We start from the raw sequence: 27,664 nt of genomic DNA, 5'->3' as shown, positions 1-27,664 counted from the left end.
CCTAGCAGTCCAGTGGTTAGGACTCCTAGCTCTCACTGCCAGGGGTCCGGGTTCAATCCCTGGTCAGGGAACTAAGATACTGCAAGTTGTTCAGCACAGCCAAAAAATGAAACAAAATAAAATAATAGATCCTGTTTCTTGCTTTTATGGAACTGAAAGGCATGGGGGCAGTCTTTGGCTCACTCAGAATTACTTTTGTGGCCTGCTTTGATTTATTTGTGAGAAGCCTCATGATCAATGAATTTTTGGTTGTCAATGGAGGATGGAATTAGCTCATCTCTTGTGTTTTATCTTCCCTCTCTCCTTGTACTAACATCTAACACAGAGCTGGTTTCTTTCCAAAGACCTATTTCCTCCCTTGTTACCCAGAAACCAATGATAAACCTGGATTTAAAATGTATTATCCTGGTCCACCTTCACAACCAATCAGTTTCCAAATAATGATGCTTAATTTTTCCTCACATACCTACTCTTTACATTACATTCCTACTGTCACAGCACTGATTTGGGTCCTTTATAAGATGGGACCTTCTAATATTCCTTAACAGGTCTTCCTATGTGTAGTATAGTCCATATCTTTCCTTCTTCCCATCCCATCTTATCTACAGTCCATAAATGACCATTCCTAAATACTCCTCATGAATGCTATTTTCCAAGATAAAAATCTTTCTGTGCAGAATTACACTTACTGTACTAAAAGTAAAAATTCTAGAATTTCAGTTAAAGAATTCTCAACTCTCAAAGTGTATCTTTGCATCAACAAAACTCTGGCGTAAACTGATGAACTCCCTTTGGTCAAATTATTGCACTCTAATGAAATGAATTTCTACAATACTATCCACTTCTCTAAAATTTTATCCCTCTCAAGGACAGTTTTAAATTCTACCTGTTCCATGACCAACCCAATACCACAGTTTTCAAACCCTATTCTGAACGTATACAGTGTTTTACTGACTTTTTAATCAGTCATAGAATCACGTGGTTAGGTTGGAATTTAAAAGTCATCTAGTCTAATAATCTATTTGATGATCATGAAATTCTATAGCATGCTTAAATTTTGTCAGTCATCCAACTTTTATTTGACACCATCAGTCATAGGGAACTCACTACTTTGTGAGGCAGTCAATTTCATCTTTGTGTAGCACAACAGAGTTATTTCCCATATTAAGTTACAATAAGCATCTCTGATGATCTTACTTACCCATGATCCTTGTTCTATCTTATGTTACCAACCATGAAAAGAGTCCACGAGATCACAGGTACTATGGATAAAACAGAAATTGTAAGTGTAAGATAGAAGTTAGCCTGTAGTGGAAGATGAAGTAATATCAGAGACAGGCATAAGCTGAATCATTAAGTATGGTGATTTTCTAATATAGAAAGCAATGGATTCTCATTTCTAATTTTTAAGTGGATCATTTCTAAAAGAATGACTTTATTGGCTATTGCTGGCTCAAAGATCTGTTTTCAGACAAGGAGACTACTGTTGTAGCTTGACTAGCATTCCCATCTTTATGAAGCCTGACTGTGTGACTGCTGAGAATTTTGTTGCTGTTGAAGAAATGAATAACCAATGATGTCACGTCTCCTTACTTTTCTTGTGTATCCATACAGTGAACACCTGCCAAATGATGTAATCTGAATGTGTAACTATCTGTTAGACATTTCAAATTGAATAGTAAAATCCAAAACCAAATAAAATATATTTTAGATTATAAATATTTACAATCACTTTGCAATGCTATTTCTGATTTCTAGTATATTTATTTTTTCTTCAAGCTTTGTGCCTTCAGCAGATTGAAAAACTATGCTTGTTACATCTTCTTTTTGTGACTGATAAAAAATGTTGAGACCAAAAGATATCTTGAGAAACCAAATTCCTGGGTGATAGGAATCCATTTGTGAATATTATGTAAGTCTGATAGAAAGACTATTAAAAACAAAAAACAAACTTCATAATTGAACTGTCATCCAGAGTGTATTTCTCCATCTTGATCAGCATCTTATATTAAAACTTGTTAAATGTCTTTCTGAATATGCTTAAAGCAAACACAAGACAGTACATGACTATTCTATGTAGGCATAACTTACATCATGTTAAAGTACAATAAAGAGAGAAGTATGGGTTCTAAACTTAGATTTTTATGGGTTTAAATGTCAGCTGTGATACTTACCAGATGTGTGATCTCAGACATATTAATTAATTTCTCTGTGCTTTGATGTCTTCATCCATCAAAGAAAATAATAGATTCTACCTCATGAGATTGTTATGATTATTAAAATAGTTAATGTATATAAAACCCTTAAAAATACACTAGAAACATAGTGGTTTTTCAATGTAAGCTATTAGCTACTACTTCAATTAATCTGTTAGCTCTATGAAAGTGAAAGGGTATAAATTGTAAATCTCTTCATTCACTGTTCCAACTTGAATAGTATTGGTACTTAAATAGTGACTGATTTCTATTCAATGAACATTTGTTCAACAACTAATGCATGTAAAACACATAACACAGGGGATTTCATTAGTAATCAGCATGAATCCACTAGGAAGTAAGTCAATTTAGGTTTACCTATAAACATGAGGCAGAAGGAAAGAACACAGGAGGATTAGAAGAGGAAATAATGTTATCCAAGACTCTTTATGAAATAGATGTTGTTCAAGACAATTGAGAAAAAGAAAAGAATAATATCCTACAAATAAAAAGTTCTGGTAAATAAGGAAACCATGAAGAAAGTTTTGGAAACTTTTGTTAATAAGATTAAGCTAATTAAATACCAAATAGTATTTAGGGAAAACAGCTGTCAGGTTCAGAGGGTTTGGTATGGTTTCAATAATGTTGTACAGTAGTATATGGTAGTGAAAACCTAGAAACAACCTTAAAGTCCAACAACATAGTATTTATTCAATAATAATAATAATAATAGTAATAAAATAGCCACAATCTGTCGGGAATATATATGTAAATATGGTTATAGCTATTGAAAGTTGGTCTCATAGTTAAGTTAAAAAATAAGTAAAAGAATAGCATGCATAGTATGATTTCAGTTTCCTTTTACAATATACATGTGAAAGGGTCTGATGGACACAACAAAAATGGGATTGCAGTGAGTTCATACTTTCTTCTGTTTGCCCTTCCAGGTATTATAATGTTTTATAGTAAATATCTATTATTATTTATGATTGGAAAAGTATTAATTTTATTTTTTAGATAATTACAGTTATAGAGCAATTTTTATTATTCAGATATATATATTGTATATGTGTATGTATGCATATGTATGTATGTATATATATATATATAGAGAGAGAGAGAGAGAGAGCATGTTGGAGTTAATTACATCAATGATAAGCAGAATGATTTTATGATTTGTTGTAAATATTCCAGGATGGACATACTTTTATTCCAGTACTGTTTCTCATGCTTTTTCCCATTTCCTAAATATCCTGCAGTAAGAAAATATATGTTTCACAGAACAGTTAGCCTGCAAGTGAACTTATAATTTACCTTTAGTCACCTTTCTTTCATTTTTATTCAATGAGAACATCTTACAGCCTCACCTAATTCTAAAGAGTAAATTAGGAAGCTTAAAGGAACATTAATTTTTTTCTAACAATAATTTGGTGCAACAGGCAAGCAATTTTCTAAGTGATACTATAGTAAAAATGATTTTTTTCCAGAGATAATCTGTCTGTTCAGACACACAACACTTTTCAGTGCATATATTTGGAAAGCAAAGGAAAAATAGGTTATATAAAAATTGTATCCTTGTGACTGAGTTTAGTCTTGTATATAATAAATAATTAGATATTTTGAGCCAACAGGTTATAGACAAGATGGAGTATACATACTTCTTATTCCTCTCTTCAAGTACAGTTATAAAAAACCCTGGATATTATATATATAAGAGATATGAGGAGACTCTTAAAGGATAAGAGAAAAAGGTAAAGTAGCTAGGGAATTACGAATACAAAGAATAATACTATTGTTATATCCTTGGGTTTTCTTTTTCACCTCATATATCCCAGACTGTATACTAGAGAATGCAGCAGCCCAGGAACACCAATATATATGACAAAAATAGCCCCAACAAAAGTCTATTCTCAATAGCTAAAGTACCATGGTGGAGAATTTAATAAGAAAACTTTGAGACCACATTCATTCTACTGTAGCCAAACAATACAGAAAAAACAAAACAAACAAACAAAAAAACAGTAGTCTTACCCCTAATTAATCAGCAAAAACAAAGAAGGGGACTAGAATTCCACCTTTGCCCTGCTACAAGGAGGCAAACCTCTCCTCCACCATACAATCCACCAGGGTTGTGTCAGAGAAGAACTAGTGGTAAACTGGAACTTTCATCTCTGTCAGATGGTAATGGGGCACCTTCACCACCCAGCCCATGGCATCAGTGGAGAAGATGTGGAGAACCTGGATTTCCACACCACAATTGGCAGTAATGAGGCACCACTCTACACCATTGTGTTGTCAGAAGGGGCATAAAGAAGAGCTATAACATGTACCACTGTTAAGCAATAATGAGATTCCCCTCTTTGCAATGCCAATGGAGGCCATGGGGAGAGCAGTAAAGAAGTATCTCTCCCTCAACAAGACAGGGTAGTGTCATCAGAGGCCTAAAACAGTGCCTGAACCTTCAACCCCAGCCCGGAGTAATGAGGTGCTCCTCCCACCCTGGAGTATCAATGAAGGCTGAACGAGGAATCCGGACTTTTCACTCCCACTTGGAAGTAAAGAGACAACATTCCCTCTTTCCTTTCTTAGCCAGTGTTATTTTAGAAGATGCCTACTAACACAGAGGATTTATATTAAGTGTTTCATGGTGTAATATCCAAAATATCCAGGATACAATCAAACTCAATTGTCATACAAAGAACCAGTCACAACTTGAATGAGAAAAGCAATTCAAAAGATGCTTTGAGAAGGAGAAGAAGATGGCGGAAGAGTAAGACGTGGAGATCACCTTCCTTCCCACAGATACATTAAAAATACATCTACACTTGGAACTGCTCCTACAGAACACCCACTGAACGCTGGCAGAAAACGTCAGACCTCCCAAAAGGCAAGAAACTCCCCACGTACTTGGGTAGGGCAAAAGAAAAAAGAAATAACAGAGACAAAACAATAGGGATGGGACCTGCACCTGTGGGAGGGAGTCGTGAAGGAGGAAAGGTTTCGACACACTAGGAAGCCCCTTCGCGGGCAGAGACTGCGGGTGGCAGAGGGGGGAAGCTTCGGAGCCACGGAGGAGAGCGCAGCCACAGGGGTGCGGAGGGCAAAGCGGAGAGACTCCCGCACAGAGGCTCGGCGCCGAGCAGCACTCACCAGCCCCAGAGGCTTGTCTGCTCACCCGCCGGGGCGGGCAGGGGCTGGGAGCTGAGGCTCGGGCTTCGGTCGAATCGATCGCAGGGAGAGGACTGGGGTTGGCGGCATGAACACAGCCTGAAGGGGTTAGTGCACCACAGCTAGCCAGGAGGGAGTCCGGGAAAAAGTCTGCAGCTGCCGAAGAGGCAAGAGACTTTTTCTTCCCTCTTTGTTTCCTGGTGCGCGAGGAGAGGGGATTCAGAGCGCCGCCTAAACGAGCTCCAGAGACGGGAGCGAGCCGCGGCTATCAGCGCGGACCCCACAGCAACAGGGGCGCAGAGGGAAAAGTGGAGAGATTCCCGCACAGAGGAGCGGTGTCGACCTGCACTCACCAGCCCAAGAGGCTTGTCTGCTCACCCGCCGGGGCGGGCGGGGGCTGGGAGCTGAGGCTCGGGCTTTGGTCGGATCGCAGGGAGAGGACTGGGGTTGGCGGCGTGAACACAGCCTGAAGGGGTTAGCGCACCACAGCTGGCTGGCAGGGAGTCCGGGAAAAAGTCTGCAGCTGCCGAAGAGGCAAGAGACTTTTTCTTGCCTCTTTGTTTCACGGCGCGCAAGGAGAGGGGATTCAGAGCGCCGCCTAAACGAACTCCAGAGACGGGCGCGAGCCGCGGCGATCAGCGCGGACCCCAGAGACGGGCATGAGACGCTAAGGCTGCTGCTGCCACCACCAAAAAGCCTGTGTGCGAACACAGGTCACTCTCCACACCGCCCCTCCCGGGAGACGGTGCAGCCCGCCACGGCCAGGCTCCCGTGATCCGGGGACAACTTCCCCAGGAGAACGCACGGCACGCCTTGGGCTGGTGCAACGTCACGCAGGCCTCTGCCGCCACAGGCTCGGCCCGCATCCGTATCCCTCCCTCCCCCCGGCCTGAGTGAGCCAGAGCCCCTGAAGCAGCTGCTCCTTTAACCCCGTTCTGTCTGGGCGGGGAACAGACGCCCTCAGGCGACCTACACGCAGAGGCGGGTCCAAATCCAAAGCTGAACCCCGGGAGCTGTGCGAACAAAGAAGAGAAAGGGAAATCTCTCCCAGCAGCCTCAGAAGCAGCAGATTAAAACTCCACAAACAACTTGATGTGCCTGCATCTGTTGACTACCTGAATAGACAACGAATCATCCCAAATTCAGGAGGCGGACTTTGGGAGCAGGATATATTAATTTTTCCCCTTTTCCTTTTTTTGTGAGTGTATATGTATATGCTTCTGCGTGAGATTTTGTCTGTATAGCTTTGCTTTATAATAGCTTTATTTTACTTCACTATATTTTATCCTTTTTCTTTCTTTCTTTCTATTTTTTCTCCCTTTTACTCTGAGCCGTGTGGATGAAAGGCTCTTGGTGCTCCAGCCAGGCATCAGGGCTGTGCCTCTGAGGTGGGAGAGCCAACTTCAGGACACTGGTCCACAAGAGACCTCCCAGCTCCACGTAATACCAAACGGCGAAAGTCTCTCAGAGATCTCCATCTCAACATCAAGACCCAGCTTCACTCAACGACCAGCAAGCTACAGTGCTGGACACCCTATGCCAAACAACTAGTAAAACAGGAACACAGCCCCATCCATTAGCAGAGAGGCTGCCTAAAATCATAATAAGGCCACAGACACCCCAAAATACACCACCAGACGTGGACGTGCCCACCAGAAAGACAAGATCCAGCCTCATCCACCAGAACACAGGCACTAGTTCCCTCCACCAGGAAGCCTACACAACCCACTGAACCAACCTTAGCCACTGGGGACAGATACCAAAAACAACGGGAACTATGAACCTGCAGCCTGTGAAAAGGAGACCCCAAACACAGTAAGATAAGCAAAATGAGAAGACAGAAAAACACACAGCAGATGAAGGAGCAGGGTCAAAACACACCAGACCTAAGAAATGAAGAGGAAATAGGTAGTCTACCTGAAAAAGAATTCAGAATAATGATAGTAAGGATGATCCAAAATCTTGGAAATAGAATAGACAAAATGCAAGAAACATTTAACAAGGACATAGAAGAACTAAAGAGGAACCAAGCAATGATGAAAAACACAATAAATGAAATTAAAAATACACTAGATGGGATCAATAGCAGAATAACTGAGGCAGAAGAACGGATAAGTGACCTGGAAGATAAAATGGTGGAAATAACTACTGCAGAGCAGGATAAAGAAAAAAGAATGAGAAGAACTGAGGACAGTCTCAGAGACCTCTGGGACAACATTAAACGCACCAACATTCGAATTATAGGGGTCCCAGAAGAAGAGAAAAAGAAAGGGACTGAGAAAATATTTGAAGAGATTATAGTTGAAAACTTCCCTAATATGGGAAAGGAAATAGTTAATCAAGTCCTGGAAGCACAGAGAGTCCCATACAGGGTAAATCCATGGAGAAACACGCCAAGACACATATTAATCAAACTGTCAAAAATTAAATATAAAGAAAACATATTAAAAGCAACAAGGGAAAAACAACAAATAACACACAAGGGAATCCCCATAAGGTTAACAGCTGATCTTTCAGCAGAAACTCTGCAAGCCAGAAGGGAGTGGCAAGATATACTTAAAGTGATGAAGGAGAAAAACCTACAACCAAGATTAATCTACCCAGCAAGGATCTCATTCAGATTTGATGGAGAAATTAAAACCTTTACAGACAAGCAAAAGCTGAGAGAGTTCAGCACCACCAAACCAGCTTTACAACAAATGCTAAAGGAACTTCTCTAGGCAAGAAACACAAGACAAGGAAAACACCTACAATAACAAACCCAAAACATTTAAGAAAATGGGAATAGGAACATACATATCGATAATTACCTTAAATGTAAATGGATTAAATGCACCCACCAAAAGACACAGACTGGCTAAATGGATACAAAAACAAGACCCATATATATGCTGTCTACAAGAGACCCACTTCGGACCTAGAGACACATACAGACTGAAAGTGAGGGGATGGAAAAAGATATTCCATGTAAATGGAAATCAAAAGAAAGCTGGAGTAGCAATTCTCATATAAGACAAAATAGACTTTAAAATAAAGACTATTATAAGAGACAAAGAAGGACACTATATAATGATCAAGGGATCGATCCAAGAGGAAGGTATAACAATTGTAAATATTTAAGCACCCAACATAGGAGCACCTCAATATATAAGGCAAATACTAACAGCCTTAAAAGGGGAAATTGACAGCAACACAATCATAGTAGGGGACTTTAACACCCCACTTTCACCAATGGACAGATCATCCAAAATGAAAATAAATAAGGAAACACAAGCTTTAAATGATACATTAAACAAGATGGACTTAATTGATATTTATAGGACATTCCACCCAAAAACAACAGAATACACATTTTTCTCAAGTGCTCATGGAATATTCTCCAGGATAGATCATATCTTTGGTCACAAATCAAGCCTTGGTAAATTTAAGAAAATTGAAATCATATCAAGTATCTTTTCTGACCACAATGCTATGAGACTAGATATCAATTACAGGAAAAGATCTGTAAAAAATACAAAGACGTGGAGGCTACACAATACACTACTTAATAACGAAGTGATCACTGAAGAAATCAAAGGGGAAATCAAAAAATACCTAGAAACAAATGACAATGGAGACACGACGACCCAAAACCTATGGGATGCAGCAAAAGCAGTTCTAAGAGGGAAGTTTATAGCAATACAAGTCTACCTCAAGAAACAGGAAACATCTCGAATAAACAACCTAACCTTGCACCTGAAGCAATTAGAGAAAGAAGAACAAAAAAACCCCAAAGCTAGCAGAAGGAAAGAAATCATAAAGATCATGTCAGAAATAAATGAAAAAGAAATGAAGGAAAGAATAGCAAAAAACAATGAAACTAAAAGCTGGTTCTTTGAGAAGATAAACAAAATTGATAAACCATTAGCCAGACTCATCAAGAGAAAAAGGGAGAAGACTCAAATCAATAGAATTAGAAATGAAAAAGGAGAAGTAACCACTGAGAGGGCAGAAATACAAACGATCATGAGAGATTACTACAAGCAACTCTATGCCAATAAAATGGACAACCTGGAAGAAATGGACACATTCTTAGAAATGCACAACCTTCTGAAACTGAACCAGGAAGAAATAGAAAATATGAACAGACCAATCACAAGCACTGAAATTGAAACTGTGATTAAAAATCTTCCAACAAACAAAAGCCCAGGACCAGATGGCTTCACAGGCGAATTCTATCAAATATTTAGAGAAGAGCTAACACCTATCCTTCTCAAACTCTTCCAAAATATTGCAGAGGGAGGAACACTCCCAAACTCATTCTACGAGGCCACCATCACCCTGATACCAAAACCAGACAAAGATGTCACAAAGAAAGAAAACTACAGGCCAATATCACTGATGAACATAGATGCAAAAATCCTCAACAAAATACTAGCAAACACAATCCAACAGCATATTAAAAGGATCATACACCATGATCAAGTGGGGTTTATCCCAGGAATGCAAGGATTCTTCAATATACGCAAATCAATCAACGTGATACACCATATTAACAAATTGAAGGAGAAAAACCATATGATCATCTCAATAGATGCAGAGCAAGCTTTTGACAAAATTCAACACCCATTTATGATAAAAGCCCTGCAGAAAGTAGGCATAGAGGGAACTTTCCTCAACATAATAAAGGCCTTATATGACAAACCCACAGCCAACATCATCCTCAATTGTGAAAAACTGAAACCATTTCCTCTAAGATCAGGAACAAGACAAGGTTGCCCACTCTCACCACTATTATTCAACATAGTTTTGGAAGTGTTAGCCACAGCAATCAGAGAAGAAAAAGAAAAAAAAAGAAATCCAAATCAGAAAAGAAGAAGTAAAGCTGTCACTATTTGCAGATGACATGATACTATACATAGAGAATCCTAAAGATGCTACCAGAAAACTACTAGAGTTAATCAATGAATTTGGTAAAGTAGCAGGATACAAAATTAAAGCACAGAAATCTCTTGCATTTCTATACACTAATGATGAAAAATCTGAAAGTGAAATTAAGAAAACACTCCCGTTTACCATTGCAACAAAAAGAATAAAATATCTAGGAATAAACCTACCTAAGGAGACAAAAGACCTGTATGCAGAAAATTATAAGACAACGATGAAAGAAATTAAAGATGATACAAATAGATGGAGAGATATACCATGTTCTTGGATTGGAAGAATCAACATTGTGAAAGTGACTCTACTACCCAAAGCAATCTACAGATTCAATGCAATCCCTATCAAACTACCACTGGCATTTTTCACAGAACTAGAACAAAAAAATTCACAATTTATATGGAAACACAAAAGACCCCGAATAGCCAAAGCAATCTTGAGAACGAAAAATGGAGCTGGAGGAATCAGGCTCCCTGACTTCAGACTATATTACAAAGCTACAGTAATCAAGACAGTTTGGTACTGGCACAAAAAGAGAAATATAGATCAATGGAACAGGATAGAAAGCCCAGAGATAAACCCATGCACATATGGTCATCTTATCTTTGATAAAGGAGGCAAGCATATACAGTGGAGAAAAGACAGCCTCTTTAATAAGTGGTGCTGGGAAAATTGGACAGATACATGTAGAAGTATGAAATTAGAACACTCCCTGACACCATACACAAAAATAAACTCAAAATGGATTAAAGACCTAAGTGTAAGGCCAGACACTATCAAACTCTTAGAGGAAAACATAGGCAGAACACTCTATGACATAAATCACAGCAAGATTCTTTTTGACCCAGCTCCTAGAGAAATGGAAATAAAAACAAAAATAAACAAATGGGACCTAATGAAACTTAAAAACTTTTGCACAGCAAAGGAAACCATAAACAAGACCAAAAGACAACCCTCAGAATGGGAGAAAATATTTGCAAATGAAGCAACTGACAAAGGATTAATCTCCAAGATTTACAAGCAGCTCATGCAGCTCAATAACAAAAATACGAACAACCCAATCCAAAAATGGGCAGAAGACCTAAATAGACATTTCTCCAAAGAAGAGATACAGATTGCCAACAGACACATGAAAGAATGCTCAACATCATTAATCATTAGAGAAATGCAAATCAAAACTACAATGAGATATCATCTCACACCGGTCAGATTGGCCATCATCAAAAAATCTAGAAACAATAAATGCTGGAGAGGATGTGGAGGAAAGGGAACCCTCTTGCACTGTTGGTGGGAATGTAAATTGATACAGCCACTATGGAGAACAGTATGGAGGTTCCTTAAAAATGTACAAATAGAACTACCATACGACCCAGCAATCCCACTACTGGGCATATACCCTGAGAAAACCATAGTTCAAAAAGAGTCATGTACCAAAATGTTCATTGCAGCTCTATATACAATAGCCAGGACATGGAAACAACCTAAGTGTCCATCATCGGATGAATAGATAAAGAAGATGTGGCACATATATACAATAGAATATTACTCAGCCATAAAAAGAAATGAAATGGAGGTATTTGTAATGAGGTGGATGGAGTTAGAGTCTGTCATACAGAGTGAAGTAAGTCAGAAAGAGAAAAAGAAATACAGTATGCTAACACATATATATGGAATCTAAGGAAAAAAAAAAAAAAGGCCATGAAGAACCTAGTGGCAAGACGGGAATAAAGACACAGACCTACTAGAGAATGGACTTGAGGATATGGGGAGGGGGAAGGGTGAGATGTGACAGGGTGAGAGAGTGTCATGGACATATATACACTACGAAATGTATAATAGATAGCTAGTGGGAAGCAGCCACATAGCACAGGGAGATCAGCTCGGTGCTTTGTGACCACCTAGAGGGGTGGGATGGGGAGGATAGGAGGGAGGGAGATGCAAGAGGGAAGAGATATGGGAACATATGTATATGTATAACTGATTCACTTTGTTATAAAGCAGAAACTAACACACCATTGTAAAGCAATTATACTTCAATAAAGATGTTTAAAAAAAAGATGCTTTGAACTATGAAGATAATACAAATAATGAAATTATCTGACAAAGTTAAAACAGTTATAAAAATGCTTCAATACGAATTTGAGCAAGACTGAAATTAAGTGACAAGGTAAATCTCAACAAAGAAACATCTCAGCAAAGAAAAAGGAGATATAAAGAAAAACCAAATGTATATTTAAAAACTGAAAAATACTTTAACCAAACTAAAACAACTCAACAGCAGACTAGAGAGGACATAGGAAAGAGTAAACTTAAAGATAGAACAATAGAAATTACACAATCTGAACAACAGAGAGAAAATTATGTCAGAGAATACACAGTTGCAACGAGAAGATGAATAAGTTCTGGAGATCTAATGCACAGCATAATAATTATAGTCAAAAAATGGTATCATATACTTTAAAATTGCTAAGAGACTAAATCTTAAATGTTCCCATCATGAACATGTGCTAGATGTTAGCTAACACTATAGTTAAAATCATACTGCAATATATAAATTTGTCAAATCAACATGTTGTACATGTTAAAGTTACACAATGTTATATATCAAGTATATCTCAATTAAAAATGAATGAATAAATAAATAAATGAGTGTGTAAATCAGACATCAAAATAATTTAACACCCTCCAGAAAAGAATCAATCAATCTTGAAGACCTAACAATTATAAACATCTTTGTACCAGACAAAAAAGAACCAGTGTCATTTGCAGAGATGTGGATGGACCTAGAGACTGTCATACAGAGTGAAGCCAGGTAGAGAAAAACAAATATCACATATTAATGCATATATGTGGAATCTAGAAAAATGATACAGATGAACTTATTTGCAAAGCAGAAATAGAGTCACAGATGTAGTGAACAAACTTATGGTTACCAAGGGGAGAAGACAGGTGTGGGACGAATTGGGAGATTGAGACTGACATATATACATTACTATGTATAAAATAGATAACTAATAAAAACCTACTGTTTAGCACAGGGAACCCTACTCAATGATCTGTGGTGACCTAAATGGGAAGGAAATCTAAAAAAGAGTGGAGATATATATATAAATATATATATATATATATATATATATATATATATATATATATATATATATATAACTGATTCACTTTGCTGTACAGCAGAAACTAACACAATATAGTAAAGCAACTGTACTCCAATAAACATTTTTAAAAAAAGAACCCAAACTTACAAAATTGAAGGTGCAAGTAGAACATTCATGAAGAATGTTTGGACATTTTAATACCCCATTTTCAATAATGATTAGAACAACTAGGCAGAAAATCAACAAAGTAATAAAATACTTGAACAATCCTATAACCAACTAGACCTAACAGACCCCTATATACACCCCATCCAACAACAGCAGAAAGCACACACAGGTTATTGTCAAATGCACATATAACATTCTCTAAAATTAACTATATGTTAGTCCAGAAAACAAATCTAAATACACTTATAAGAATTGAAATAATGCAAAGTATGAGCCCTAACCATATTGGAATCAAGCTAGAAATTAATAACAAAGAAGTTTTGGAAATTCACAAATTTGTGGAAATTTAGGAACACATTGTTAAATAACTAGTGGTTTAAAGAAGAAATCACAAAATAAATAAGAGATCATTTTCAGAGATATGAAATGGAAACATCATATACAAAATGTATGGGATGCAGCAGAGGCTGCGCTCAAAGGAAAATTTGTAGCTTAAATAAATATATTTTAAAAGAACAAATATCTGAAATTAATAACTTAATCTTCTAACATAATACTAGAGAAGAAAGAGCAAGCTAAACACAAATCAAGCAGGTGAAGTGAAGTGATAAAGATTTGGAAGAAATAAAATATGGACAGAATAGGAAAAAATAAGAAAACCTATAAAACAAAAGTTGATTATTTCAAAAGATTAGAAAAATTGACAAAATGCTAACTAAATATTATGAAAAAATGCATTTCAATATATTAGATAACCTAGATGATATGAAGAAATCCTTGAAACATACAAAATAACAAAACTAGCTCAAGTAGAAAAAGAAAATCTGAGTAGATCTATAAGTACAGAGATATTAAATTAGCAATAAAAAATCTCCCACAAAGAAAAGTGAAGGACCAGATGATTTTACTGCTGAGTTCTATCAAATGTTTAAAGAAACACTAACAACAATCTTTCACAAACTCTTCCAAAATTGAAGAGGAACATCTCTCAACTCATTCTTTGATGACAGTATTACTGATATCAGTATCTGACAGCTATCACAAGAAAACTATAGATCAATATCCCTTATATAGATCAAAAATCTTCAACAAATTATGAGTAAATAATATCTAGCAACATATAAAAAGGATTACACACTGAAACCAAGTAAGATTTACCCTAGGAAGGCAAGGTTGCTATCACATTTGAAAATCAATCAATGTAATACAGTATTTAATAGAATGAACGGCAAACCCCACTTTATCATATCAATAGGAGCAGAAAAAGCATTTGACCATACACAACAAATTTTCCTGATTAAAAAACATTCAACAAACTAGGAATAGAAGACAACTTCTGCAATTTTATGAAAGGCATCTACAAAAAACCCACAGCTAACATCATAGTTAATGATGAAAGACAATGCTTTCTTCATTAGTTCAAAAAAAAAAAAGGATATTCATTTTTGCCACTTTTTTTTCAGCATTGTACACTCCTCCCTGAGTACCTACAGGGGATTGGTTCCAGGATACCCTCTGGATACCAAATTCCACAGATGTTCAAGTCCCTTACATTCAGCCCTCCATATCCATGGATGCGAAACCCACCGATATGGAGAGCCAACTGTACTAGCAGATCTATCCAGAACAATTAGACAAGCAAGAAAAAGAAATCAAGTTCATCTCTCTCTCTCTCTTCCTCTCCCTCCCTCCCTCTGTGTGTGTGTGTGTATGTGTATGTATATAGATAGATAGATGGATAGATACAGATATAGAGACAGAGATATTATACATATAATATAACATAATGTATAAATATATAATATTTAAAGATTAATGTATAAAAAAACAATTGTTTTTCTTTGCACTAGTTATGAACAATGTAAAAATTAAATTATGATAATCTAAGTTACAATAACATAAAATGAGGAATACATTTAATAAAAGAATTATAAGTGCTGTACCCTTAAAACTCCAAAGCATCTTTGAGCTAATTTTTAAGGACCTAACTAAATCTAAGAACATGCCATGTTCATGCACAGAAACACAAATTGTTAGAACGGCAATACTCCCGATTGACGTAGAGATTCAACATAATCACAGTGAAAATCTCAGCTGCCTTTTATGCAGGAATTGGCTAGCTGATTCTGCAATACATACGGAAATTCATTGGACCCAGAATAGTCAAGAACGGACTTGGATCCATGCCTCACATCCTATACAAAAATGAACTCAAGATGGATTATACACCTAAATATAAGAACTAAAACTAAAACTTTTATAAGAAAACATAGAAGTAAATCTTCATGACCTAAGATTAAGCAATAGTTTCTTAGATATAATACAATAAGCACAAATGAAAAAGGAAAAAAACATAAATTAGACTTCGTCAAAATTTAAAACTTTTGTGTTTTAAAATACCTCATCAAGAAAGTGAAAAGACAACCCACAGAATGGGAGAGAATATTTGCAAATTTTATGTCTAAGGGGTTTGTATTCAGAATATGTAAAGAACACTTACAACTCAACAATAAAAATATAACAAGTTTAAATAATAGGCAAATCATTTGAGGAGGCATTTCTCTAAAGAAGATATACAAGCGGCCAAACAGCACATGAAAAGATGTTCAGTATCATTAGTCAATGGGAAACAGATTAAAACATGATGAAATACCACTTCACATCCACTAGGATGGCTAAAATAAAAAAGACAGACAATAAGAAGTATTGGCAAAATTGTAGAATTGGAACCCTCATACATTGCTGATGGGAATGCAAAATGGTGGAAAACAGATTGATGGTTACTCAAATAGTTTAACTGATTAACTAAACAACCCAACAATTCTGCTCCTATGTATATAAACCACGGGTCCACACAAAAACTTGTACACTGATATCTGTAGCAGCATTTTTCATAATATCCAAAAGGCAGAAGCAAGCGAAATATCAACTGATGATTGGGCATACAAAATGTGGTGAATCCATACAATGGGATACTATTTAGCAATTTAAAACATGAGGGTCTGAAACATGTTGCAATATGAATAAACCTTGTAAACAGTATGCTCAGTGAAAGAAGTCAGAAACAAAAAGCCACATATTGTACAATTCCATTTATATGAAATGTCCAGAATAAGCCAATTCAGAGACAGAAAGTAAATTATTGGTTGCCAGGGCCTGGGTTAAGGCGTGAATAAGGAGTGGTCCATGCCTCTCATGGGCCAGACTGTGCATTAATGAATGTAGCTGGGCATACACCATCTTAACCAGCATCTCACCCCAAGAAAATTATCTGCCACAGTGTAATGAACCCAACAGACAGATCTGTTCTGAATTTACTGCCAGAACCAGGATCTAAGGGGGGTTAGTAGCAGTAAACAAAGAGCAAATTGCCTTTTCAAATAATAGTATAATGGGCGCTCCCACAGGCTTTCTCCAATGAAATCACTACATAAACAAAAGGCCAGAGTCCAGGCATCTGTCCTGCAGAGAGCATCAATTCCAGATCACAACATAATACAGGCATACTTTGAAGATATTGCAGGTCTGGTTCCAGACCACTACAATAAAGCAAGTATTGCAATAAAGCAAGTCACATGCAAGTGTTTTGATTTCATTGTGCATATAAAAGTTATGTTTACACTATACTGTAGCATATTAGGTGTGCAAAAGCATTGTATCTAAAAATACTTAATTAAAAATACTTTGCTAAAAATACGCTAACCATCAATTGAGCCTTCAGTGAGACATAATATTTTTGCTGGTGGAGGGTTTTACCTCAATATTGGTGGCTACTGACTGATCAGGGTGGTGATTGCTGAATGTTGGGGTGGCTGTGGCAATTTCTTAAAATAAGACAGCAATGAAGTTTTCCACATTGGTTGACTCTTCCTTTCACAAAAGACTTCTCTGTAGAATGCAATGCTGTTTGATAGCATTTTACCCACAATAGAACTTCTTTCAAAGTTGGAGTCAGTCCTCTCAAACCTTGCCACTGCTTTATCAACTGAGATTATGTAAAATTCTAAGTCTTTGTTGTCAACTCAACAGTCTTCACAGCATCTTCCTCTGGAGTAGTTTCCATCTCAAGAAACCACTTTCTTTGCTCATCCGTAAGAAGCAACTCCACATCCATTCAAGTTTTATCATGAGATTGCAGAAATTCAGTCCCTTCTTCAGGCTCCACTTCTGATTCTAGTTCTCTTGCTATTTTTACCACATCTGCAATTACTTCCTCCACTGAAGTCTTAAACCCCTCAACATCATCCATGAGAGTTAGAATCAACTTCCTCCAAATTATGTGGATGTTGATATCTTGACTTCTTCCCATGGATCACAAATGTTCTTAATAGCATCTAGGATGGTGAATTGTATCCAGAGAAGGTTTTCAATTTACTTCACCCAGATCCATTGAGGAATCACTATCTGTGGCAGTTGTAGCTTTACAAAATGTATTTCTTAAATAATAAGACTCAAAAGTTGAAATTACTCCTTGATCCATGGGCTGCCAAATGGATGTGTTAACAAGCATGAAAACAACATTAACCTCATTGTACATCTTCACCAGAACTCTTAGGTGACTAGTTGGAATTGTCAATGAGCAGTAATATTTTGAAAGAAAAAATTATTTTTCTGAGCAGTAGGTTTCAACAGTTGGCTTAAAATAAACCATGTTGTAAACAGATGTGCTGTTGTCCAGGCTTTGTTGTTCAATTTATAGAGCATAGGCAGAGTAGATTTAGCATAATTATTAAGGGCCCTAGGGTTTTCAGAATAAGCATTGTCTTCAACTTAGTCACCAGGTGCATCAGCCCCTAACAAGACAGTTATCCTGTTCTTTGAAGTTTTGAAGCCAGGCATTGACTTCTCTCTGTCTATGAAGTCCTAGATAGCATCTTCTTCCAATATAAGGCTGTTTAAACGACCTTGAAAATTTGTTGTTTAGTTTAATCACCTTCCTTAATTGTCCTAGCTAGATCTTCTAGATAACTTGCTGAAGCTTCTATATTAGCACTTGCTGCTTCCTCTTGCACATTTATGCTATGGAGATGGCTTCTTTCCTTCAAATTTATGCACCAAGCTCTGCTAATTTCAAACTTTTCTTCTTCAGTTTCCTCACTTCTCTCAACCTTTACAGAATTGAAGAGAGTTAGGGCCTTGCTCTGAATTGGCTTACAGGAATGTTGTGGCTGGTTTGATCTTATATCCAGACCATGAAAACTTTCTCTATAACAGCAATAAGGCTTTTTTGCTTTCTTAACATTTGTGAGTTCATAGAATAGCACTTTGACTTTTCTTCAATAATTTTTCCTTTTGTTTCATAACTTGGGTAACTGTTTAGCACAGGAAGCCTGGCTTTGGGCCTATCTCAGCTTTCGACCTGCCTTCCTCACTAAGCTTAATTATATCTAGCTTTTAATTTAAAGTGAGAGATGTGTGATTCTTCCTTTTGCCTGAACACTTAGAGGCCATGGTAGGGTTATTAAATGGCCTAATTTCAATTTTTTTTTTTTTTTTGCCTCAGGGAATAGGGAGGCCTGAGAGTAGGGAGAGAGATGTGGAACAGCCAGTTGGTGGAGCAGTCAGAACACAAACATTTATCAGTTAAGTTAGCTGTCTTATATGGGCACGCTTCGTTGTGCCCCAAAACAATTACAATAGTAATACCAAAGATCAATGACAACAGATCACCATAACAAATGTAATAATAATGAATCACATTAGAATATTGCAAGAATTATCAAAATGTGACACAGAGACACGACGTGAGCAAATGATGTTGGAAAAATGGTGCCATAGATTTGCCCATTACAGTGTTGCCCTAAACCTTCAGTTTGTAAAAAGAAAACAGTCTATGGGAAGCACAATAAAGTGAAGTGCAATATAAAATGAGGTATGCCTGTAATCACAAATATAGATTACAGTTAGTCAGATAATACTTTTTCATTTTTTCCGCTTCCCTTTCTTCTCCACCCTGAACCTGGAGGAAACAGAAATAGCAGATCAAGTTGTAGAAGGGGTGTAGCAGGATGATTAGATACAGGCCATTCTCTCTTTTTACTTTAAGTTGTTGAACCTGATTCGGGGCAATATCTCTCACTGTAGGAATACACTTTGAATTTATTGTGAGATTTAAGCTTTTTATTCAGATTAAGCTGGACTTAATATATGTGAAATTTACCAGGTAAGCTAGGAGATCATCTGAAGAAATTGTTCAAGGAGAGAGATCTTCTTGAATAGACCTTATTCAATAAATTATTCTACTGTTACATGTTTTTAAAATATTTCAAAATTGTAAAAAATTGTTTTTAAAGAAAACTATAAGGCACTACCTCTATTCAACTATTATTTGTTTCTTTTCAAATATGGCAAAGTGGCATATATATAGAAAAGCTCCTCTGTGGGTTAATATAAACACTTAGAAGTAGATTTTACTGAATTAATATGATATCATTATGCCAAATGTGTACCAACTATATTTTTGGAGAAATAATTATCCCATTTATAGTCTAAGTCAGAATAAATAAAAAAGATTATTAAAGATAAGACTGTTTGGGAGCAAAATTAGATGTGGTCCATGGGAAGCCAATCATGAGGATTTTATCTGGACTTACTCCAAATAAAATATCAGAATGTATCTATTTTTAAACTGTCTTTTTTTCTTCAGAATTCAATCTGATAAGAAGAAAATAACACACGCATTGAATGATCTACTTAATTTATTTATGAAGAAGTCAATATATAATGGATAGCATATTCTCTGATCAAATATATGTGCAAATGTTTATGTATATAATGTGTTCTAAAATTTAATACATTGTGTAAGGTTACTTTTTATGTTATCTGACCTTTTCTAATAGACTGAGTATCTTTAGAACAGTGCCTGTGCTTCTCATTCCCAGCACATCACCGAGACCCTGGAACACGATGGGTGCCACAGAAATGATTTAGAGTGAATGAATGGATGGATAGATGACTGAAATCATTCAGTGAATATTTCTGCTTGAAGACAAGAGCCAGAGTGGGATAAATATCAGAAAAGCATTATTCTAAGAGGATCCCAAATCTTTAGCTTACTCAGAAGTCAGTATTCCTGTAGGAGCAAGGGCCATTTTTCAGTGATTATTGTACCTACCTCAATATCTAGCACTGTGCTGTGAACATAGAAATTCCTCCATAACAGTCTATGAGTTGTGTTAAATTTAATGGAGCAAATACAGTACAGTGCTTTTATCCCTATGGCTCATATTGCTCTTCAAGTAGACTGCTCTATTGTACATTAGCTGGAGCTATTCCAGGGTTCACCCAAGTATGCACACCAGGGAGAAAGAAAAATAAATAATATAAACCAATGTCATTGTGATCAGCAGGATTCAGGTTATGATCCTTTTCACCTCTTGTTCCTTTTCATTTCATAGCCCAGGCAGAGGCTATAAATTGCATCCAAAATGCTTTTAATGTGAATATTGTCACTAGAGTAAATCAGGTGCTCTCAGATTCCTTCATTATTCCGAAGTTGCTCAGCCTAGCCACAGAGGTTCAGATTGAGAAATAAATGGCATGAACTCTACCCCTGCATTTGTCACTAAGTCATGGGGAGACAATCTTCTATTGTCTCTGCATATCTGCTTTTCAGCTCACAAAGTAGGGAAACACTGCTTTCTACTCATTTCTTTCATAAATATGTAAGGAGGATTAAGACATTTGGAAGCCAGATGCTAGCCATTGAAATATCTTTTCACACATCACCTTTTTATTAGCTTGATTCTACATTGTTCTACATACTTCCCTAGTAGCCCAATGTGCCCCCTGAGTATCCTTGGAGTAGCTTCCTCATCTAGCAGATTCTTGCTCAATTTTTGTGGTATATAATTAGTGGATGATTTGCATTCAGCATTAATAATTGTCATTCTTGGACCAGTACAAACCTGAGGGAAGTTTTTCTTGGGTTTATGCAGCAATATATAAAATGAAAGGAAGCTGGTAATGAAAGAAGACTCCGGCTTAAATTTCACTGAACACAGGGCTTTTGAAAGCCATACACATTTTCTGAATATTTTTCGGTGGTGATATGACAGTCCTCCAAGCCACTTATATGAGAAATATTCAGATTAGCACTGAAAATGAGTGTTGGTTGAATGGTAATATATTTCTATTTGTGTTCCTGTTTTACATGTAAAGTCCAGGCTGGAAGAGCTAGTGTGTGTTTGTAAGAGTGTGAATTCTTTCTTCTATGCCTCTTGGAACGTATCATTCTATTTTTCAAATCTAAAATAAATGAGATTAATAAAATTTTTATATATTTTTTAATTGTTTAAGATTTTCACCTATGGTACAAAAATTGATTTAAATATTGCCATTTGAAAACAATGAGCCAAAATTAGTTCTTCAATAATCACAAGTGGTACGTGGGGGAAGAATTTGGCCCTATAAAGCATTCTATATTACTTTTAATTTAATTAGGTACAATGATGTATATATTTAGTTGTCATCTTAAAATTAAGTGTTAAACACAAAGAAGTATATGTCTCTCTTTGACCTTTCATACCATTTAGTGTTGGTCTCCTGTTAACTTACAAATCAATGAAAGGGACTACACTTTTATATCATGATATCTCTTGAGATTCTGCCTTTTAAGCCTAGCTTATCCTCCAGGTTTGTGGAGTTCCTTTTTCTCTGAAGACTCACATTCTGGCAGATTAGGACTCAGATGCATTACTTTATTTTTGGTTCTTGGCAGAATTATACAAATATTATAGACCTTTCAATCTATATAAATAGATAGATGATAGATAGATAGATACAAAGAAAAAGATGAATATATTTAACATTATCCATTGATGCCACTCAAATATAAAAGCTTCTCACATTTCTGACCAAGGGAAGTTTAAATATGGGTGCTTTAAAGAATGCCATAACCACAAACCACTACTTGTAACACAGCTTTCAGTAAACCTCAATGTATGAAAAAGTGTTTCTTTATTCAACATTTTAATTTCCTGCTGTTTTTCGTGTCTTAGAGGTTAGTATCCAGTAATTTGATATGAAACGTCTAGTAAAAAGTAACTGTTATCTGAATCCAAGAACACAAAATAATCCTAACATTTTTCTTTCTGAGATTTAATCAAGAATTTATGGAATGTTGCCATTAATAGTAAAGTCATACTGGATTGACTGATACTAAAACGTACCAAAGTCAACTAAGTTGAATGGTGGGTTGCTGGAGTAATATCCATGCAGAATTGTCATGATTTTTCAAGTTCAGATTCCTTATAAAAAGAAACATAAAAACAAACATTTAAGAGTACTATCCAGCCTATCCAAGCTCTTCCTTTCCATCCTTACTCTTTATGTTTTGGACTCAAATAAAAGCCCAGGAATAAAAAAAAATAAAATACCAGAAACTATTGGAAGTAACAGTACATTGTGTTACATGATTTCTAAAATTCTCTAAACTTGTTCTGTACTATTATTAAAGTGCAACCTATATAGGTGTGCTACAGTACCTTACCCTGGAAATAGGTGTGTGCAAATTGCATTCTTTGTGGCCAGTTTGGATGAATTTCTAGAGGAGATATTGAGTTAGTTCTTCAACATTAATATTATATTCTGAGCTATTATAAATGCAAAAAATATCCCTGAAGATTCATTATGGGAAAGAGAAAGAATAATAGTGGACACTTGCTTTTGTTTGAAAACTCATATGAGTTCTCTTATGAAGATGTGATATGTAAACTGAAACTAGTAAAAATAAGTAAGATTTATCCAGCCAAACAGTGAGAGAAAATGTGCTGTTGACATTTGGTGTAAATAAAGGTACAAAGGTGGAAAAGTATCTGGCATATTCTGGAAATTGAAAGATTATTAATATGACTGAAGGACAGAACATGAAGATGAACAGTAGTTTTAGATAAGGTAAGAGAAGTAGGTTAGAGCCAGATCCTTAAGCATCTTGTAGGTCATATTAAGGATTTTATATTGTATTCCTAGATGTAATGGGAAGCAATGAACAGGTATTAAGCAGGGACTTGGCATTAAAATATTTTTTCTGGCCACAGTGGTAGGATGGACTGGGGAGGGCACACAGAAGGATTGTGGGGGGAAGCAATAGGAGTCCACTGCTGTCTTCCAGGCCAGAGATTCTGATTACTTGGATTACAGTTTTGATAGAAGATATAGAGAAAAGTAAAGTAATACAAGAAATACTATGAACAAATAGTCATCAGGATTTGGTGATAGATTAGGTAAGTGGAGATAAGAATGCGGGGGGAGGGGAGGCATGTAAAAAAAAGGCCCCAGTGGACAGCACAGGGAAAAGCAAATTAAGGACCTCTGAAAACCCGCTCCATAAAAAAAATAACACTGGCAAAATGTATGAGTCAACATTTTTAGAACTCTGGATACTAACCAAAGAATTAACAATCCATGAAATATTTACTCAAGAAAACTGGCTTAATCCTGATAAGAACAGTGAGATGTGTGGCATTTTAACTTGCTCTATTTCCATCCCCACTAGCCCAGCTACACAGAAGACTTGAAAACCAGCCCTGTGATGGACATATAATAAAGATAACAGAATAGAGAGTCTATGAATAGCTCACATATTGATGAGCCCATTGATGCTTGACAAAGACTTCAAGGAAAACCAATATGAAAAAAATATATTTTCAAGAATTAATAGCAGAATTTATATGTCCATACACTAAAAATGAATTTGACCTTTACAACACATACAAAAAGTAACTCAAAATGTACCATAGACATAAATATAAAAGCTAAAACTATAAGACTTCTAGAGGGAAACATGGATAAATTCCTAATAACTTTGGGTCAAGAAAAAAGGTTTTATTTATTTATTTATTTATAAAAATTTTATTGGAGTATAGTTGCCTTACAATGTTGTGTTAGTTTCTACTGTACAGCAAAGTGAAACAGCTATATGTATACCTCTATCCCCTTTTCTTGGATTTCCTTCCCATTTGGGTCACCACAGAGCAATGACTAGAGTTCCCTGTGCTAAACAGTAGGGTCTCATTAGTTATCAATTCTATACATAGTATCAATAGTGTTTATATGTCAATCCCAATCTCTCAATTCATCCCACACCCTCTTTTCCCCTTGGTATCCATACATTTGTTCTCTATATTTGTGTTTCTATTTATGCTTTGTAAATAAGATCGTCTATACCAAATTTTTTCAAATTCCACATATATGCGTAAATATACAATATTTGTTTCTCTCTTTCTGACTTACTTCACTCTGTATGACAGTCTCTAGGCCCATCCACATCTCTACAAATGACCCAATTTTGTTCCCTTTTATGGTTGAGGAATATTCCTTTGTATATATGGGCCACATCTTCTTTATCCATTCCTCTGTTGATGGGTACTTAGGTTGATTCCATGTCCTGGCTATTGTAAATAGTGCTGCAATGAACATTGGGATGCATGTGTCTTTTTGAATTATGGTTTTCTCTGGGTATATGCCCATAGTGGGATTGCTGGGTTACATGGTAGTTCTATTTCTAGTTTTTTAAGGAACCTCCATACTGTTCTCCACAGTGGCTATATCAATTTACATTTCCACCAACAGTGCAAGAGGGTTCCCTTTTCTCTACACCCTCTCCAGCATTTGTTGTTTGTAGATTTTGTGATGATGGCCATTCTGACCAGAGTGAGGTGATACCTCATTGTAGTTTTGATTTGCATTTCTCTACTAATTAGTGGCATTGAGCATCTTTTCATGAATTTGTTGACCATCTGTATGTCTTCTTTGGAGAAATGTCTATTTAGGTCTTCCACCCATTTTTTCATTGGGTTGTTTGTTTTTTTGAAATTGAGCAGCATGGGCCGTTTCTATATTTTGGAGATTAATCCTTTGTCAGTTGCTTCATTTGCAGATATTTTCTCCCATTCTGAGGGTTGTCTTTTCATCTTGTTTATGGTTTCCTTTGCTGTGCAAAAGCTTTTACGTTCCATTAGGTCCCATTTTTTTATTTTTGTTTTTATTCTCATTACTCTAGGAGGTGGGTCAAAAAAGATCTTGCTGAGAATTATGTCAAAGAGTGTTCTGCCTAGGTTTTCCTATAAGAGTTTTATAGTGTCTGGCCTTACATTTAGGTCTTTAATCCATTTTGAGTTTATTTTTGTGTGTTGTGTTAGGGCGTATTCTAATTTCATTCTTTTACATGTAGCTGTCCAGTTTTCCCAGCACCACTTATTGAAGAGGCTGTCTCTGCTCAATTGTAAATTCTGGCTTCCTTGGTCATAGATTAGGTGACCATAGGTGCGTGGGTTTACGTCTGGGCTTTCTATGCTGTTCCATTGATCTATATTTCTGTTTTTGTTCCAGTACCATACTGTCTTGATTACTGTAGCTTTGTAGTATAGTCTGAAGTCAGGGAACCTGATTCCTCCAGCTCTTCCAGTTTATTTTTCTCAAGGTTGCTTTTGCTATTCGAGGTCTTTTGTTCTTCCATACCAATTGTAAAAAATTTTGTACTAGTTCTTTGAAAAAAACCATTGATAATTTGATAGGGATTGCATTGAACCTGTAGATTGCTTTGGGTAGTATGGTCGTTTTCACAATATTGATTCTTCCAATTCAAGAATATGTTATATCTCTGCATCTGTTTGTGTCGTCTTTGATTTCTTTTATCAGTATCTTATAGTTTTCTGCATACAGGCCTTTTACCTCATTTTGTAGGTTTTTTCCTAGGTATTTTATTCTTTTTGTTGCAATGGTTAATGGCATTGATTCCTTAATTTTTCTTTCTGAACTTTTGTTGTTAGTGTATAGGAATGCAAGAGATTTCTGTGTATTATTTTTGTATCCTGCAATTTACTATATTCTTTGATTAGCTCTTGTAGTTTTCTGGTGGCATCATTAGGATTTTCTATGTATAGTACCATGTCATATGCTAACAGTTACAGTTTTAATACTTCTTTACCAATTTGGATTCCTTTTATTTATTTTTCTTATCTGATTGCCATGGCTAGGACTTCCAAAATTATGTTGAATAATAGTGGTGAGAGTGGCCACCCTTGTCTTGTCCCTGATCTTAAAAGAAATGCTTTTTTGCATTGATAATGATGTTTGCTGTGGGTTTGTCAGACATGGCCTTTATTATATTGAGGTAGGTTCCCTCTATGCCCACTTTCTGGAGAGTTTTTATCATAAATGGTTGTGGAAATTTGTTGAAAGCTTTTTCTGTATCTATGCAGATGATCATATGGATTTTATTCTTTAATTTGTTAATATGGTGTATCATATTGATTGATTTGTATATATTGAAGAATCCTTGCATCCCTGGGATAAATCCCACTTGATCATGGTGTATGATCCTTTTAATATGTTGTTGGATTCAGTTTGCTAGTATTTTGTTGAGGATTTTTGCGTCTATGTTCATCAGAGATATTGGCCTGTGATTTTCTTTTTTGAGATATCTTTGTCTGGTTTTGGTATCAGGGTGATGGTGGCCTCATAGAATGAGGTTGGGAGTGTTCCTCCCTCTGCAATTTTTGGAAGAACTTGAGAAGTATAGGTGTTAGCTCTTCTCTAAATGTTTGATAGAATTCACATGTGAATCCATCTGGTCCTGGACTTTTGTTCGTTGGAAGATTTTTTTTTTTTTTTTTTTTTTTTTGCGAGGGCTTTCTCTAGTTGTGGCAAGCGGGGGCCACTCCTCATCACGGTGCGTGGGCCTCTCACTATCGCGGCCTCTCTCGTTGTGGAGCACAGGCTCCAGACGCGCAGGCTCAGCAGTTGTGGCTCACGGGCCAAGTCGCTCCACGGCATGCAGGATCCTCCCAGACCAGGGCTCAAACCCGTGTCCGCTGCACTGGCAGGCAGACCCTCAACCACCGCGCCACCAGGGAAGCCCGTTGGAAGATTTTTAATCACAGTTTCAACTTCATTACTTGTGATTGTTCTGTTCATATTTTCTACTTCTTCCTGGTTCAATGTTGGAAGCTTGTACTTTTCTAAGAATTTTTCAGTTTCTTCCAGGTTGTCCGATTTATTGGCATATAGTTGCTTGTAGTAATCTCTTATGGTCCTTTGTATTTTTGCTGTGTCAGTTGTAACTTCAACTTTTTCATTTCTAATTTTATTGATTTGAATCCT

The sequence above is a fragment of the Eubalaena glacialis genome, chromosome X, assembly GCF_028564815.1.
Source record: "Eubalaena glacialis isolate mEubGla1 chromosome X, mEubGla1.1.hap2.+ XY, whole genome shotgun sequence".
In the NCBI taxonomy this organism is placed as follows: Eukaryota; Metazoa; Chordata; class Mammalia; order Artiodactyla; family Balaenidae; genus Eubalaena; species Eubalaena glacialis.
The sequence above is the reverse complement of the archived record's forward strand: the minus strand, read 5'-3'. Positions refer to the sequence as shown.